This window comes from Mirounga leonina, unplaced genomic scaffold (assembly GCF_011800145.1).
Source record: "Mirounga leonina isolate KUSES-001 unplaced genomic scaffold, KU_Mleo_1.0 Mir_199, whole genome shotgun sequence".
NCBI classification, from domain to species: domain Eukaryota; kingdom Metazoa; phylum Chordata; class Mammalia; order Carnivora; family Phocidae; genus Mirounga; species Mirounga leonina.
The window spans coordinates 2,122,653-2,139,690 of record NW_023270498.1 but is presented as its reverse complement, the minus strand read 5'-3'; the positions used below and the strand labels follow the sequence as shown (position 1 = coordinate 2,139,690).

The following is a 17,038-nucleotide window of genomic DNA, read 5'->3' as shown; positions in this document are numbered from 1 at the left end:
CCCCACTGTCCCCATCAGACGTTGTCCCACCCCCACTGTCCCCACCTGACGTTGCCCCACCCCCACAGTCCCCATATGAGTCCCCTCACCTGCCTGCTGACTCCTGGCGATCCTCCTCTGGCCCTGTGTGTACTTTCTGTGTGTCCAGAATGATAAACACGAGTCCAGGAACAGGACGGTCAGGAGAAGATAAGTCCTGGCCTGCTGTGGCTCATGGGAGTCTGGTGTTCCTTCTCATCAGCCCGGCGGGGGTCATCTGGTCTCAAAGAACCAGCTTTGGTTTCATTGCCTTTCTCTGTTCAAGGCACTGATTTCTGTCCTGATCTTTAGTATTTTCTTTCTCCTGCTGCCATTAGTTTAATTGGTTCTTCTTGTCCTTCGTCAGATAGAAGCTGAGCTCACTGGTTGGAGATGTTTCTTCTTTCCCATTGCAAGCATTTAGTGCCATGGTTCGCTCTCAAAGGATGGCTTTAGCGCGTCCCCCCGGCTGTTACAGGCTGCGTTTTCATTTTCATTTAGTTCAGAATACTTTCTAATTTCCCTTTTGGCTTCTTCTGTGACCCCATATGTAGAAGCGTGCATTTTAGTCCGCATGTATTGGGATTTTCCGGATGTCCTCACGTAACTGATTTCTAACGTTATTCTGTTGTGGTCAGAGAACATACCTCGTGTGGCTCGAATCCTTTGACAATCCCTGAGACTTGTTTTATGTCCCTGAACGTGGTTGGACATCATAAGGAGCGTGTCCCCTTTGTCACTGAGAGAGCGCTCTGTGGCTGTCCCCGAGGCAGGGCTGGCTGACGGCTTTGTCGGAGGCTCGCGCACCTGCTGATTGTCTGTCTGCTGGCGTCGGTCAGGACGTGGGGACTGAAGTCACGTCCTGCGGCTACGGATCATCTGCTTCTCTTTGCAGCGCCGACAGCTTTTCTTACTTTGTCCTTATCCTCGTTCCTCTGTATGTAAAGTGTTCTTTCTCTCTGACCACTTTTAAGATTTCCTCTCTATCGCTGGTTTTGAGCAATTGGAGTACAATGTGCTTGGGGTGGTTTTCTTCCTGTCTGCGATGCTCAGCCTCGCTTGGATCTGGGGATGTACAGCTTCCATGAAAACTGGAGAATTTGGAGACATTTCTTCAAGTATTTTCCTGACACCCGCCCCACACCCTTCATTGGCCTCAAGCACCTGTCAGGCCCCCTGACGTCCCACAGCTCACGGGTGTCCTTTTCACTTAAAACAATCTTTTTTTCTCTTTGTGTTTCATTTCAAATATTTTAGATAGCTATATCCTCAAGTTTGCTAATGTTTCAAATTAAGTAATTAACCCAGTGTCTTATCTTCCCTGAATCCCACCCAGCATGTATATTTATATATACACACACACATCTTATCTCACGCTTTATAGGTTTCATTTCTAGGAGTTTGACTGGTTGTGTTTTTTTAAGATTTATTTATTTGAGAGACAGAGAGAGGTGGGGGGAGGGGCAGAGGGAGAGAATCTCAAGCAGACCCTGCGCTGAGTGAGGAGCCCCACATGGGGCTCGATCTCACAACCCTGAGATCATGACCTGAGCTGAAACCAAGAGTCGGACGCCCAACCCACTGTGCCACCCAGATGCCCCTGATTAGTTGGTTTTTTAAAACATATCTTCCATGTCTCTACTTCATTTCTTGACTGTCTAGAAATCCAGGTATAATAAGGTCTTTGGTTAATACCCACTAACCAGCATCTGCGTCCCCTCCGCATCAGCTTTACCTGTTTGATTTCTCTCATTTGGGTGACACTTCTCCCCTGCTCTGCGTACCTGCTACCTGCTGTACCATGCTCGTGAATCTTACCCTGTTGGACGCCGGATATTTTTGTATTTCTGTGAGAATTCATGGGCTTTGTTTTGGGATGCCGTTGAGTTCCTTGGAAAGACTTCTTGACTCTTGCTTTGAAGACAAGTGAGGCAGGCCACGGGCAGCCTTAATACACAGCTAATCGTTGTCACCGCAGAGACGAGGCCCTTCTGGAATGTCCTGCATGAGGCCGCGCGGACGATGAGGTTGTCTGCTCCGGCCCTACGTGGGCACCGGGCACTGCTCTAACCCGCTCAGCTGCTCTCGGCTCGCAGACCTGTGGAGGGCCTCTCTGGGCCTCTCTCCTCTGTGGGCCCCCACGCAAATGCCAGCTGCTGGGACCCCCAGGCCCTCACCTCTGCCCCCCAGCCCAGGGAGCCCGCCGCGCCTTGCCTCCGTGCGCCCTCCCTGGAAACTCAGGCAGTGGGCCGCGCATCCTGGGGTTCTTCTTGCTCGTTCCTTGTCTCCCAGCAAAAGAGGGATGAACTGTTGACTCACGGGACGATGGGGACGGGTCCCCGTGAGCCTACGCTGAGCGAAAGCAGCTGGATGGCTAGAGTCCGCACCCGCCGAGTGCTTCCATTCAGACGAGATTCTGGGACAGGAAAACGAGCGTGTGGTGACAGAAGCCAGACCCACAGCTGCGGGGGCCTGGGCGGGAGGTGGCGGGGCTATAGACGGCCACGAGGAGACACTTGGGGGCCACACAGCCGTACCAACCTTCAGTGACATCATTGAGAGGTCGAGCTCCCGAGCCAGCGTGCTGGTGGCCTTCCCGGCCAGCCCAGAGACACGCGCCCGCATCCAAGGGGGGCTCTGAGTCAGGACCTGCATGACGTCCGGGAGACAGCAGGTACCGTAGTGCTGCCCCAGGCTCTGCTCACGCCCTCCATGGGGCTGACGGGCTGTTCGGCTGTGGCCGTGGCCGTGGCCGTGGCCGAGGCCGAGGGCAGAGCAGTGAGGGCCCCGCTCCTCACTGCAGGGGGACTCTTTCCTTCCATCTTGGTCAGTCTGCTGTGCCAACTAGCAGGCCATTATCGAAGCTCACATTTCTTTGATTACTGGTGAAGCTGAGTATGGCTTTTTTTTTTTTTTTTTATGTGTGCTGGCCACTTTTTTCTCCAGTAAATTGTTCATGTACTTGGCCCACCTTCCTTTTCTTTCTTTTTTTTTTTTCTTAAGATGTTTTATGTATTCATTTGGGAGCAACAGAGAGTGAGAGAGAGCATGAGCACAGGGTTGGGGGGAGGAGGGGCAGAGGCAGAGGGAGAAGCAGGCTTCCCGCCGAGCAGGGAGCCCGACGCGGGGCTCGATCCCAGGACCCTGGGATCATGACCTGAGCCGAAGGCAGACGCTCAACGACTGAGCCACCCAGGCGCCCTGGCCCATTTTTCAACTGGGAAAAATACTTTTGTGTCTGATTAGAGGAGATCGTTATTCAGTAAGTGTGTTAATTTGCTGGGGCAGTCAGAACGCCGTAGCACAGATCGTGTGGCCCAGATGGAAACGGATTTCCTCCCGCTGCTGGAGGCTGGAAGTCTGAGATCGGGGGGTCGGGACTGGTTGATCCTGAGGCCTCTCTCCCCGGCGGGGAGACACCAGCTTCTCCCTGTGTCCTGACCTCCTCCTCTTACAAGGGCACCAGTCAGATGGGATTAGCGCCCATCCAAACGGCCTCATGTGGCCTTAATCACATCTTTTTTAAAAGCCCTATCTCCAAATATGGTTATATTCCGACGTATGAACATGGACAGGACTGTCAACATGCGAATCCCGAGGGGACGCAATTCGGCCCATGACCTTAAGAATTCTAACTATTCTACCTACTTGGTTTTTTGCCTTTGAAATTCTAGTTGATAACAAATACAACAGACCATCTATGTATGTGTGCATATTTTTCTGTAGCTTGCCACAAGCCAGCCACGGTTCGAAGTTTTTTTACAAATATTAACTAGTTGAGTCTTCACATAACCCTGAGAAATAGGTTTTATTAGCATTTGCCCTTGTGTCGGGGCACAGAGGGGTAAAGTAACGTGTCGCGGGTCCCAGAGCGAGAAGGCGGTGACGCTCGCACGTGAACCAGGCACTGGGGTTCTGGAACCAGCATCTACACATCGGGACGTCCTGCCTCTTGGGGGGAGCAGAGTCCACAGAAACGTCACCCTGGGGTGGACTCAGCTTCTGCCCTTGGGGTTCACTCCACAGAACCTTCTCCGTCCTGACAGATCATAATATGGATTCATCTTTCTGTCTGCTACTTATTTTAGGTGGATTTGGAATTTGTTTCCGTGTAAGATGATTTTCATTTTTTCTTTCTGGCCACCAGGGAGGGAGGACTCACGGAAGCCTGGTGCCATGCTAAGACGCTCTCGAACATCTGAACCCACATGACACCGTCTGCAGCCGACGTCCAGACTTTACAAGGACAAGAATCAAGGTTCCGGGAAGGCGCCCATGATTCCAGTTCACACAAGTATACGGAAAACTAAGTCACAATCAAGGTTTGTCTGTCACTAGACCATCACTCGAAACCCCCTTCCCAACAGTCCACATTGGGGTAAGATTCCAGCTCTGCCATTTTCCAGATGGTTCCTTTCCCAGCTGCCCTGGAGCTTCGTATTGTTGTATTTGTTTGCTTATTTGTTTTCCTGAATCTGTCCCGGTATCAAAAGACTGTCATCTTATTTTGTGAAGTTTCTGTTCTAGCTGTTGAGTCTCGGTTCCTATAAGGTAGCACATAGATCTAATAAATGCAATAAAATGGACTGGGATGGGGGCGCCTGGGTGGCTCAGTCGATTAAACATCTGACTCTTGATTTTGGCTCAGGTCATGATCTCAGGGTGGTGAGATCAAGCCCCCCATTGGGCTCCCCACTTGGCGGGGGATTCGGTTGGGATTCTCTCTCTCCATCTCCATCTGTCCCTCTGCTCCCCCCTCGAAAGAAAGAAAGAACGAAAGAAAGAATGAAAGAACAAAAGAAAGAAAGAAAGAAAAGGAAAGGAAAGACAAAAGAATTGGACCAGGATGGGATTTTGATTTTTAAGTAGGGTTTTTCAAATAAAGTCCTCTTTTTGTAAAGTTAGCATTTGAATCTTGCCAGATTAATGGCTCTTATTTTTCCTGATTTACTAATTCAGTATAAAATGGTTTTTCAAACTGAACCTTTGAAGTTGGCTAGGTTGCTCTTTTGAACCCATTTAAAAACCTCCATGCTCTTTTTGCAGCTTCTTGGGGTACAAAAAAAAGAAAAGAAATTTGAAAACGATGTGAGGTGATGATGTTTTGGTGACCACTTGCAGCATATGTAAATATCAAATCATTACATTGTACACCTGCAACTAATGCAATGTTATGTGGCAATGATGTCAATAAAAACATTAAAACATATGATACAAAAAAAGTTTTTTAGAAGTATTTTTATTGCAAACAGTGAATTCTATGTATTTCTGTTTTTCTTTATTCTCTTTATACCCGGCCTCTCTCCAAAAAAATGAATAAATGAACAAAATCTTGAGCCGGTATATAAACAATGATGTCAATACTGCATGGTAGTCAATAAAGCAGCTGGGGAATAAAAGTCGTGGAGGAGAAAGCAAGCAGTCGGTTGAGCGTCTGACTCTTGGTTTCCGCTCAGGTCATGATCTCGTGGCTCATGGGATCGAGCCCCAGGTCAGGCTCCACGCTTGGTGGGGAGTTTGCTTTGAAGATTCTCTCTCTTCCTCTCCGTCCGCCCCTCCCTGCCCCACACTCACTCTCTCTCTCTTTCTCAAATAAATAAATAAATCTTGAAAAAGAAAAAAAGAGGGGCGCCTGGGTGGCTCAGTCGTTGGGCGTCTGCCTTCAGCTCAGGTCATGGTCCCAGGGTCCTGGGATCAAGTCCTGCATCGGGTTCCCTGCTCAGCGGGGAGCCTGCTTCTCCCTCTCCCGCTCCCCCTGCTTGTGTTCCCTCTCTCGCTGTGTCTCTCTCTGTCAAATAAATAAATCTTAAAAGAAAAGAAAAGAAAACTGAATGAGGTTAAAGCAAGCTGTGCCCCTGCCTCGTGGGGGGACAAAAGGCAGGCAGAAGAAATAGCAAGTGCAAAGGCCCTGAGGTGCTGCCACCTCCCACCTGCAGCATAATGAGAGAGAGACAGAGACAGAGAGAGAAGGGCAGAGAGGGCGGGGGAGGCAGGAAACTAGGTAAGGGGATAGCCAGCAACCAGGGCATGGGGGAGTCTTGCGGACACAGTAGGATTGTGAACTGGATTCTCAGTGTGAGCAGGGAATGGGATGATCGACGAATTTTTAAAGACCTAACTCTGCTGCTGCATGGACCAGAGGCTGTAGGGGAGCAAGAGATGAGGGAGGGGAACTGGCTGGGAGGCCATGGAGCAACCCAGGCAGAAGGTGGGGGTGGTTTGGTATTGGGTGAGAAACGGCTGGTTTGGGGAGCTTTGTTTCAGGGTAGAGCTCTCAGACTTTGTGACTGGAGTGGGCTTCAGGTAGAGGAGTCGGGGTGGCCCTGAGCGAGGCTTTGAGCCGGAGCGACTGGCAAAGTGACGTATGTGGAACGGAATGGGTACTTGACACGTCCATGGGGAATTCATGGTGTTGAGACCATTGGTGTCCACGTGTGTGAAAATGAATTAGATTCATGCCTCACACTACAAAAAAGGAGTACGTTCCCAGTGCGTTTGAGACCTAAATGTAAGAAGTAAAACTTTAATATTTTTAAAAGAAAAATAAGAAAAATTAGTATGGCCTTATTCATAGCAGAAGAAGTTTCTTTTTAAACAAGACACAAGCAAAACTCAGAAAAATTAAAAGTAAATTGTATTATTTATAGCTTTTGCCCAGCTTCATTGAGATATAATTTACAAATAAAATTATAAATATAACGATTTGGTATACATATGCATTGTGAAATGACCACAATAATTAGCTAATTCACACATCCGTTAGCTCACATACTTATCGTCTGTGTGTGTAAGAACACAAGACCTGTTTTGGCAAATGCCAAGTATACAATGCATTATCATTAACTATTGTCACCATGCTGCCCATTGGATCCCTCTAAATTACTCGTCTTATAACTGAAGGTTTGTGCCCTCTGATGGATGTCTCCCCGCCCCTCCTCCCCTCCACCCCTGGTTGCCACCATTCCATTCTGTTTCAGTGAGTTCCAACTGTTTAGTTCCACAGGTAAGTAAGAGCATGCAGTATCTGTCTTTCTGTGCCTGACTTAAATTTCACTCAGCATGATGTCTTCTAGGTCCATCCATTTTTTTTTTAAGATTTTATTTATTTATTTGAGAGAGAGAATGAGAGACAGAGAGCACAAGAGGGAAGAGGGTCAGAGGGAGAAGCAGACCCCCTGCCGAGCAGGGAGCCCGATGCGGGACTCGATCCCGGGACTCCAGGATCATGACCTGAGCTGAAGGCAGTCGCTTAACCAACTGAGCCACCTAGGCGCCCTAGGTCCATCCATGTTGTTGCAAATGGCGGAACTTCCTTTTTGAGGCCAAATAATATTCCATTGTACATATGCCACATCTTCTTTATCCATTCATTGGCTGACAGACACTTAGGTCATTTCCATGTCTTGGTCACTGTGAATAATACTGCAGTGAATGTGGGGTACAGATATCGCTCTGAGATAGGGACTTTATGTCCTTTGGGTAAATACCCAGAAGTGGGATTACTGGATCACGGAAGTCCTATTTTAACTTCTTGAACCTCCATGCTATTTCCAAAATGGCTGCACCGATTTACATTCCCACCAAAAGTGTGCAAGGGTTCCCTATCCTCCACATCCCAACATATGAGGTCTCTTGTTTTGATGACAGCCATTTTCTGGCAGGTGTGAGGTGGTATCTCATTGTGGTTTGGATTTGCATTTCCTTGATGACGAGTGATGCTGAGCATCTTTTCATGTACCTGTTGGCCATTTCTATGTCTTCTTTGGAAAAAAAAAATCAGTTCCTTTGCCCATTTTATAGTCAGGTTATTTTCTCGTTTGCTTTTTACTACGAAGTTATGTGTGTTATATATACATACCAGGTATTAACCCCTTATCAGATACGCTTTGTAAATATTTTCTCCTGTTCTGTAGATTGCCTTTTTATGTTGTCGATGGTTCCTTTGCTGTACAGAAGTTTTTTAGTGTGAAGTAGTCCTGCTTGTTTATTTTTTTCTCTTTTGTTGCTTTTGCTTTTGGTGTCAAATCCAAAAAACTCGTTGCCCGGACCAATGTTAAGAAGCCTCATCCCCAGGGACACCTGGGTGGCTCAGTCAGTTAAGCGTCTGCCTTCGGCTCAGGTCATGATCCCAGGGTCCTGGGATCGAGCCCAGTATTGGGCTCTTTGCTCATTGGGGAGACTGCTTCTTCCTCTCCCTCTGCTGCTCTCCCTACTTGTGCTCTCTCTCTCTCTCTGACAAATAAATAAATAAAATCTTTTTAAAAAAAAGAAGCAACCTCTTCCCTGTGTTTTTTTCTAGAGGTTTTATGGCATCAGGTCTTACACTGAAGTCTTTAATCCATTTCAAGTTATTTTTTGTGAGTGGTAGGGGTCCGGTTTCCTTCTTCGGCATGTGGATGTCCAGTTTTTCCAATATTATTTATTGAAGACTGTCCCTTCCCCATTATGTGTTCTTGGCACCCTTGTCAAAGATCAGGTGGCCGTGTCTGTGTGGATGTATTCCTGGGCGCTCTATTCTGTTCGTGGGTCCACGTGTCTGTTTGTATGTTGGTACCATCCAGCTGTTTAACATGGTTTGAGATCAGGAAATGCGATGCCTCCAATTTGTCCTTCTTCTTCAAGGTCGCTTCTGCTATTTGGGAGTCTTCTGTGGTTCCATGTGAATTTGGGGATTATTTTTTTCTATTTCGGTGAAAAATGCCATTGGAATTTTGATAGGGATTGCATTGTGTAGTATGGATACATTAACAATATTAATTCTTCCACTGCAAGAACACAGGATATCTTTCCATGTATTTATGTCTTCTTCAATTTTCTTTTTTAAAAAGATTTTATTTATTTATTAACAGAGAGAGAGAGACAGAGAGGGAACACAAGCAGGGGGAGTGGGAGAGGGAGAAGCAGGCTTCCCGCCGAGCAGGGAACCCGACACGGGGCTCGATCCCAGGACCCCGGGATCATGACCTGAGCCGAAGGCAGACGCTTAACGACTGAGCCACCCAGGCGCTCCGGTCTTCTTCTATTTCTTTCCTCAAAGTCTTATAGTCTTCAGAGCATAGATTTTTCACCTCTTTGGCTAAACTTTTTCCCCTAGTGTTTATTCCTTTTGATATTATTATTAAGTGGGATGTATTTCGTGTAATTTCTTTTTTCACATTAGAAACGTTAACATTTTTCTCTGAAACTAAAACCTATACACAGAGTCAGAAGACAGCCATGGGGTGAGAAGCGATATTCTTACCACGTATAGCTGACAATGGATTAGTATGCAGCATGTACAAAGAACACCAACAAATCCATGAGAAAAAGGCAAATGCACAAAACCAGGCAGAAGTGTAAGGACACAGGACAGTCCAATCAGAATAGCAGCAACTGTACAAGGAAAGAACAGATGTTCAAACTCATCAGGAATCCAGGAGCCGTTAAAATAAGCTGCCCTTCCACTCCGTAACCCTCAGGTGGGCACAGATTAAAGGGCATAATGACACGAGCTCTTGCCCGGTGGCGAGGAAGGAAGAAAACCCCTGTATGCTGGAGAACTGCAAATTCCTACAATCACTGCTCAAAACAATTTGCCAGGAAGCAAATCTTCTGGGGGCGCCTGGGTGGTTCACTCCATCGAGCATCCGGCTCTTGGTTTCGGCTCAGGTCGTGATCTCCAGGTCGTGGGATCGAGTCCCGTGTTGGGCTCGATGCTTAGCGGGACATCTGCTTCAGATTCTCTCTCTCTCCCCCCACCTTCCCCTCCTCCCACTTGCCCCCCCAAATGAATAAATGAACCTTGTCTTCTGCAGCCTGTGTGAGGAGACCACTGGTGGCGCTCTGTGTATATCTGAAGAGCCAACGCTGGGAAGCTCTGGGAGACAGTGTCCTCCTCGGGCTTCCTGTTCCCCCTGCACCTCGCTGGCCGAGCCAAGCCTGCAAGCCTCGACTGCTCTTGACCTGCCGTTTTTCAAAGCTGTGTTTATAGGAAGGAACCGCGAAGGATGCGGTGATGTCACCCCAGAACAGAGCGGCAGCTCGCATACCATCAGCTCTACACCCCCGGGGTCCCCCCAAGGTCAGAGGCCCTCTCTCGAATGGGACCTGCAGCATGTGCAGCTGTCACCTGGCCCTCCGTGGTCACCCCGTGGGCACTGGGTGCAGGGAACCAGTGCCCACACCCTGGCCCTCTGGCTCTGCTTTGGCCGTGAATAACAAAGTCCTCCGTCTCTGACCCCGGAACCTTATGTCTTCTTCCAGCGGCCCGAAACTGGGGCAGCCTAGCTTGCTGGCCAGCAAGTGGATGAGATCCCAGGCCTTTCCCAGTTCTTGACCCAAGCCACCCAAACATCCACCATTATTACGATTAAAGTGTGCAATGCCCGTGAAATGAAACGCTACACGCCAGTTAAATGAAATGACTTATGCTTCATCTGTCAATATTATTACATTGCAATGAGCACCGTGTCAGGTGAAAACAAGCTTATTACAGAATGATGCACTCCCATGCAAATTCAGTCCTTTTCTCTGTATTATGAGTGGATGTGGTCATCTGTAACAGAGCAGAGTTACGTCCTGGGGATGAGAAACAGCAATTTAAGGACAGGGAGGGGAGCACAGTGGGGCTTCTCTGTGTGTTTTATTTCTTAGTGAAAACAGACACAAATATGGCAAAATGATAGAATTTTTAAAGTGGGCAAGTAAGGGGTGCCTGGGTGGCTCAGTCATTAAGCGACTGCCTTCAGCTCAGGTCATGATCCCACGGTCCTGGGATCGAGTCCCGCATTGGGCTCCCTGTTCAGCGGGGAGCCTGCTTCTCCCTCTCCCACTCCCCCTGCTTGTGTTCCCGCTCTCGCTGTGTCTCTCTCTGTCAAATAAATAAATAAAATCTTTAAAAAAAAAAAGTGGGCAAGTAAGTTTCCTTATGCTTTTCTGTACATTCCAAATGTTCCATAACTTAAAATGCCAGTGGTGATGGCATGATCTGGCTCGGACCCACAGCCTGGCCTCACATTTTCCTTCGAATATGAATTTCTGTTCTCGCAGTTGCTGAATTAATGCTTCCAAGTATCATACATACTTCTGAAAACCCCTTCCAGCCCAGCAGCCTGGGAAAACCATCACGAATCAGCCGGGCGGGGAGGAAATCAAGTTTTTAAACTTGCGTTAAAAAACAAAACCCCAAACCCAGAAGCTCCATTAGAGTCCTAACGAGGAGGCAGAAGGAGGACCCACGCGACTCCCCGTCTGCCGGCCGGAGCCCCCAGCCCCTCTCCCCCTGCACCCTTGCCCGGACCTCCTGCTCCTGACCGCCGAATCCGCAAAGTGAACTCATGTGGACACAGGCTCTGTGGACACAGGCTTTGCCTTGGGAGAAAAGATGAATCACTCTGCGCCGGTAATCCGATCTCTGCCCTTCTGCTGGTAAACAGTGGAAACACTCACAGGACATTCTTCGCTTTCTTAAAGCCGGGGCAGCATATAAAAGGGCCACAGGGGCTTGGCCTGAATGGGGGGAAGCCATTTATCACCTTCAGGGAAAGAGAATGTAAATAGGTTCAGATTTATTCTCGGGTCCTCCCAGGGGCCCAGCCGCCCCAGAAGTACTCACCTTGTCTCACTGAGCGGGCCAGGGGTCAGAGGTCAATAGAGCCGCTCTGGGGGGCTCCGTGTGGTCCAGCAAAAGGGCCCCACAAGGAGATGCTGTTTAAATCCAGAATTGCTTTCACCGAAGCTCAGGGGTCAGTCAGCCCGCGTTGGAGGGGTCCGGCCATTCGTCCTGCCCCTGGCTGCGGGGGATATTGGGTGATTCAGATCAGAAATACAGGGGAGCTGCCCCAAGAGGATGGGGGAGCCACACACGCGTCTTCCACGGTCTGAGCCCGTGGTGACATCTGCTGGCTCCCACCCCCAGGCCAGCCGCCACCCGCACACTCGGCGTGGGGGCACGGGGGGCATGCACAAAGCAGAGCCCAGGCTGGGCAGTGGCCGTGGTGTCCCGCAGAACAAGGCAGGCTCCCCCAAACCGGACAGCACCCCGCCAGCTGGGCAGCAGACTCACCCAGGAGCCTGGATGAGGAGGGAGACCCAACGCGCAAACTCCCAGAGAACTTTCAGAAATGGGTTGGGGCCCAGAGGGCTCTCCGATTGGCCTCTGGCCTCAGCGTGTTGGAGGAGAGACCAGCGAACTGCACTCTCACGTGTAAATCAGTGTGGATCCGCGTGATCCGAGGAGACAGCCAAAGGCAAGACAGTTCTGTGCATTTTGAGGGTCTCAGTACCCATCCCCGCGTCGGGTTGCTGGGCCACAGGCCCCAGAGACCTGGAGGCCGGAAGCCCGTGATTGCTCTGAGGCAGGAAGGAGGGAGTGTAGACGGCCACCCACTCCCTGTGTCTCTCTGCATCGTGTTCTCCCTGTGCCCGGCTCTGTGCAAGGTCCCCCTTGGTTTCTGGAGTGCCATCATACTGGCCTATGTCCACCCCGCTCCCACGCAGTCCCATCTTCACCGAATTCCATCTGCAAAACCCTACTTCCAAATAAGGGACAGAACATCCGGAGGTGCCAGGACTTCAATATACGAATTTCAGAGGGACACAACTCAACTCCTGCCCCTGCCGAATCACCTCGTAGAAAGTTTAGGGCAATGCGCTCCCCCCATCCGCAGCATGTTCGGCTGACCTTTCATTACCGTCTCCCCAGCGCTGGCTGCTATCTTTTCTTTCTTAATCGATTCTTGATGGGTTTGTTAAAACTGGGAATTCATTCTTCCGTAAACTGGCCGTCTGTGAATTGGCTGTTTGGGGCCTTCCCCGGAACATGAGAGCATTTCTCCCCTCGTAGTGGCTGGAACTGAAAAGGATGCCGAGAACAAGCAGGTGCTAGATGCTCAGTGAGCACATGGAATGGTCCCAGCCCGATCCTATGGCACCTTCATGTGAGGAGCATCCTTCCAGAAGCCACCACCCATGTGGTAGAAGTAACAGACCACTTAGAACCAAAGCACAGGATTCAAGCCTCAGCTCTGGCAATTTCTGTTATTCTTCCAGACTCTTGAGGCCTTTGTTTTGTCGTAGGTAAGATGGAGACAAGTGAGCATCCTCACCGGGGTCCTGACGATGCAGTGGGCTCTCAGGGCATCACACTCTGGTGTGTGGTGTGTCAGTTCTGGGGAAAGTCTGGGCCACTCGGCAAGGACCAGTAAACAGGTCACACGTCACTGGGGGGGGGGGACCATCTGAGCACGAGCACCAGGCTATTAATACGAATTAGTGGGTTTCTGTGCAGAGAGGAGGTTTCATCCTTCAGTTCCTTGTTCCATGTGGCAGAATTGAATCACACAGGGGAGTTCATGGACCGAAAATCAAATTACTTGTCATATTTTTTATTCGCTCGTTTCCTTCTTTCCCTGGTAAATTTAATTTTTCTCATTCTAATGAAGCTCCCTGGGAAAATTGAATCAGAATACTGAACCCGGGATGGAGAGGCACAGATGGAAGTGGGTTTGGCGGAAGGTTCTCGAGCCAGCAAAGGGTGGTGTCGGGGCGGGCTTCCCCTCGGTCCTTGCTGGAGAGGATGCGTCACAGTCGGCGCTGAGCGCCAGCGGGCTGAGGGCCGAGGATGTGAGAATACAGACTATCCCAAAGGTAGTTTTCTGGAAGCAAAAGACAACCTTAATTCAGTTGCAACCTGCTCTGTGTGTGCTGTCTCAGAAATGAAGGAAGCCTATCTATAGGACAGCGTTTTCTAGAATCAACCTATCCTCCAACAGCTGGTCATTGCCAGTGAGCTCCATTGACGACTTTGAGATGGGATCTCATTCCTCTCCAGATGCAGTCTGAGTTCATGTGGGGGCCTTGGTCATGCCAACGGGCCACCCTCCAGCCCTGGCAGAGCTCCACACGTGCCGTGGCACCGAGTGACATGTCCTCCTGCCTCCCCAGCCGTGGACCCCGGCTGCCTCCACCCCTGGGTGCGCTGCCATGCTGGGCGTCCACGCGGGCCAGAAGGGGGCCCTTCCCCTGGGGGTCAGTCATGTGCACACCCACGTTTCTGAGGTCTCGTCACGTCCCAGAGCTTAGCCCAGAGAGCGGCACTTGGGGGCCGTTCCCTGGGGAGATCGCCGGACCCCTCGCTCACATGTGCATGCACACGCACGTGCACACATGCATACATGCACACTTACACACATGTACATGCGTGCACAACTACGCAACCTTTGGGGACAGTCATGAAGGAGGGAGGCGTTCTTGTGGGTTGTGGAAAGAAGAGACAGATGGGTGTGTGCTCATTTCTCTCACATCTTCTTAATTCCCTGAGCACTTTGTTTGGAGAATCTGCACTGGTGAGACTTGGGATTGATCGCTATTGCTCCTGATTGTTGTCTTCCTTTTCCAACCACCCCCTGCTTTCTCGAAGCCTTTCTTGAATGAAGGAGAGGGGAAAGGCTAAGCATGAGTCGGGAACAGCAGGGAGCAAAAAGAAACTGATCCCTTGCTGAAAAAATTTAACAACAGTGTCCCCTTGTGCCCTGAAGAGCCCACATTCCAACAGCAACCTGTGCTGGGGCTAGAGTTTAGGAATTTATCTCAGTAGCCGACCTGATACCTGCTCTGGCCTCCGCCATCCTCTGCGGACAGGATGCGTTGATGAGGTGCTGGGGGAAGTGTGACGGGAGAGGAAAGGCTTCACTCTGTGGCCAGGGGTGGGAGGGAGGCCGGGAGTGAGGCCGGGAGCTGTAGGCGTGCAGTGTGAAAAGCATATAAAAAACACGCTCTCCATCCCAGGCACTTTTAGATATTTTATACAACTTCCCAATTTCCATATCATCTGTAGAGTCCATGATGTTTTCTCCATTTTATGGAAGAAGAAACTAAGGTTTTGAAAGGCTACGGAATATTCCCCAAAGCGTTCCTAAGTCCTGAATCTCCCCTTAGAGAGAGGGGCATAACCACCACCCAACAGCTCAGGCCAGAAACCTGGATTCACCCTGGACTCCCCTCTTCACGCTGCCCACCTTCTCCGTCTAGTTGTTCAGCCAGTGAGCGGGCCCCCTTGAGGGGGCCTCCCAGAACCCGAGCCCTGTCCTTTCACTTGCCGCCATCTTGCCTCAGCCACATGGCTTCCTGCCTGGATTGTTATAACAGCGTCCTACTGGTTTTCCAGCCATTAGCTCTCCAGTCGGGTTATGAAAAGATTGTTAGGCTTCCCTGCCTGGCTTCCTGGGACAACTGTGCAGACCTCAGCTTCCGAGAGATCCCATTCACCTCCATTCTCCAGAAGAAGCATGCTGGAATTCTTTCTAGCATATTGAGTCGAGCACTGGGCTCAAGTCTGAGAGCTCCACTTGCTCACCAACAAACTGAAGCGTGTTGTCCCGAAATCTAGAGTAATCTAAAGTGTACGAAACCAGGATGGTTTGGATCCAGACATAAATCCTTAGCAACAGGGAACACTTTTGCTTGTTTTTAAGTGTACTTTATTTTGCCCGAAACTAGGAAGACACACACATGCTGATTCATTCACAAGAGTTAAGGTAAGTTTTAATTCTGTTTTGACTTTGCAGCTTGCCATCCCAAAACGAGGCCACAGATCCCTGTGTAATTCATTTTCTGAGCTACAACCTGGGGCAGAGACGGGAGCCCGCCAGCAGAACACGGTGTGGGTGAATTATGGCATCAGGCTCCCAGGTCACAGCTGGTTTTCATTCCCTTTGCTCAGAATGGTGCTGTCGGTGTTCTCCAGACACTGCATTGAGAAGTTGGACGTCATCTAGGAAGGAACAAATGCTAACATCCTCCCACCTGGTTGGTGTTCTTAGTACACAAGAGGAAGCTTGGCCTTCATTTTCTGGAAGTATGTAACAAATAGCTTCCCTTGAGCAGAAAACACTGACCGCTTCATGACTGTATTCAGATGTGCCTTTTGTTCAACTCCAGCCTGCCCTGCGCTCCATCTTGTATTTTATGGGTTCTCCATTTCCATCTTGTTTAAACTAGCATTTTGCCAGGCGCCATTCTGCCTCCCTGACTCATTTTCTCCTTCTTCAACCCGGTAGGCAGATGTTGTTACCTCGGTTCCTACGAGAGGCCACTGGGTGTGGGTGAGACGCTCCATGCCTTGACTGTGGGCACGGATGGTAGGTGGTGGAGGCAGGACTGGAGCCCCAGATCCTAACATGCTCCTTCCACTGTAAGCCACTTGGCGGGCTCCTGCTGAGCTTCTGGATGCTGGGACTTTCAGCATACCAAGAGCTGGAATGTATGTCTGAGACAAGATCGTGTAATTCCTTAATCTCCGTGTGGGTAAATGGAAGTTCTGAAGGATGGGCTGCCTCCATGTGGTGCAGACGTTGATGTGGAATCAGAGGTCCTTGTTGAATGACCGTTCTGCCAGTTCTGGGTGATTCAGGCGAGTCTCATAACTGCCCTGAGCATCAGGTACTGATGCACCCCTCATGGGGTCGAGGGCAGTCGCTCTGACAACGAGCAGGTCTTCAGTATCAGCACCCAGATGTGACCCCTGCCTGGCAGGTCTCCCCCAGGGAGGGAGGCAACCCCAAATTAAACTGTAAAAGTAATGTTGAGATTATGTTGACACCTGCAAAGCTCCTGGCACATTCTTGATTTTCCATAAATGAGTTGACCTCTTGATTGACTTAAGATTTGACCATTGAAAAACAAAAATCATGAAACAGACTGTTGGATGAAAGGAGATGAGGGAGACATGACAATCAAATGTAACGTGAAATCCTTGACTGGGTCTTGCTTAGAAAACTTTAAAAGAGGGGCGCCTGGGTGGCTCAGTCGATTGAGTGTCTGACTCTTGATTTTGGCTCAGGTTGTGGCCTCAGGGTCATGAGATCGAGTACCACATAGGGCTCTGTGCTCACTGGGGAGTCTGCTTGGGATTCTCTCTCTCCCTCTCCCTCTGCCCCACCCTCTCTAAAATAAATAACTGAATCTCTAAAAAAAAAAAAAAAAAACTTTAAAAGATATTTTGTGGACAAAGGAAAATATTTGAATCAATATTAAATTTCAC

General features: G+C 49.6%; 1 protein-coding gene across 1 annotated transcript in view; it reads left to right on the top strand.

Moving 5' to 3' along the window:
- Positions 1-4,652, top strand: part of LOC118024516 (polycystic kidney disease protein 1-like 1) — a 39,662-nt gene extending 35,010 nt beyond the window's left edge. The window contains exon 14 of the mRNA XM_035026462.1: positions 4,166-4,652. The gene's annotated coding sequence lies outside the window, so the exon portion shown is untranslated. The remainder of the gene's footprint in view (positions 1-4,165) is intronic.
- Positions 4,653-17,038: the final 12,386 nt, after the last annotated feature.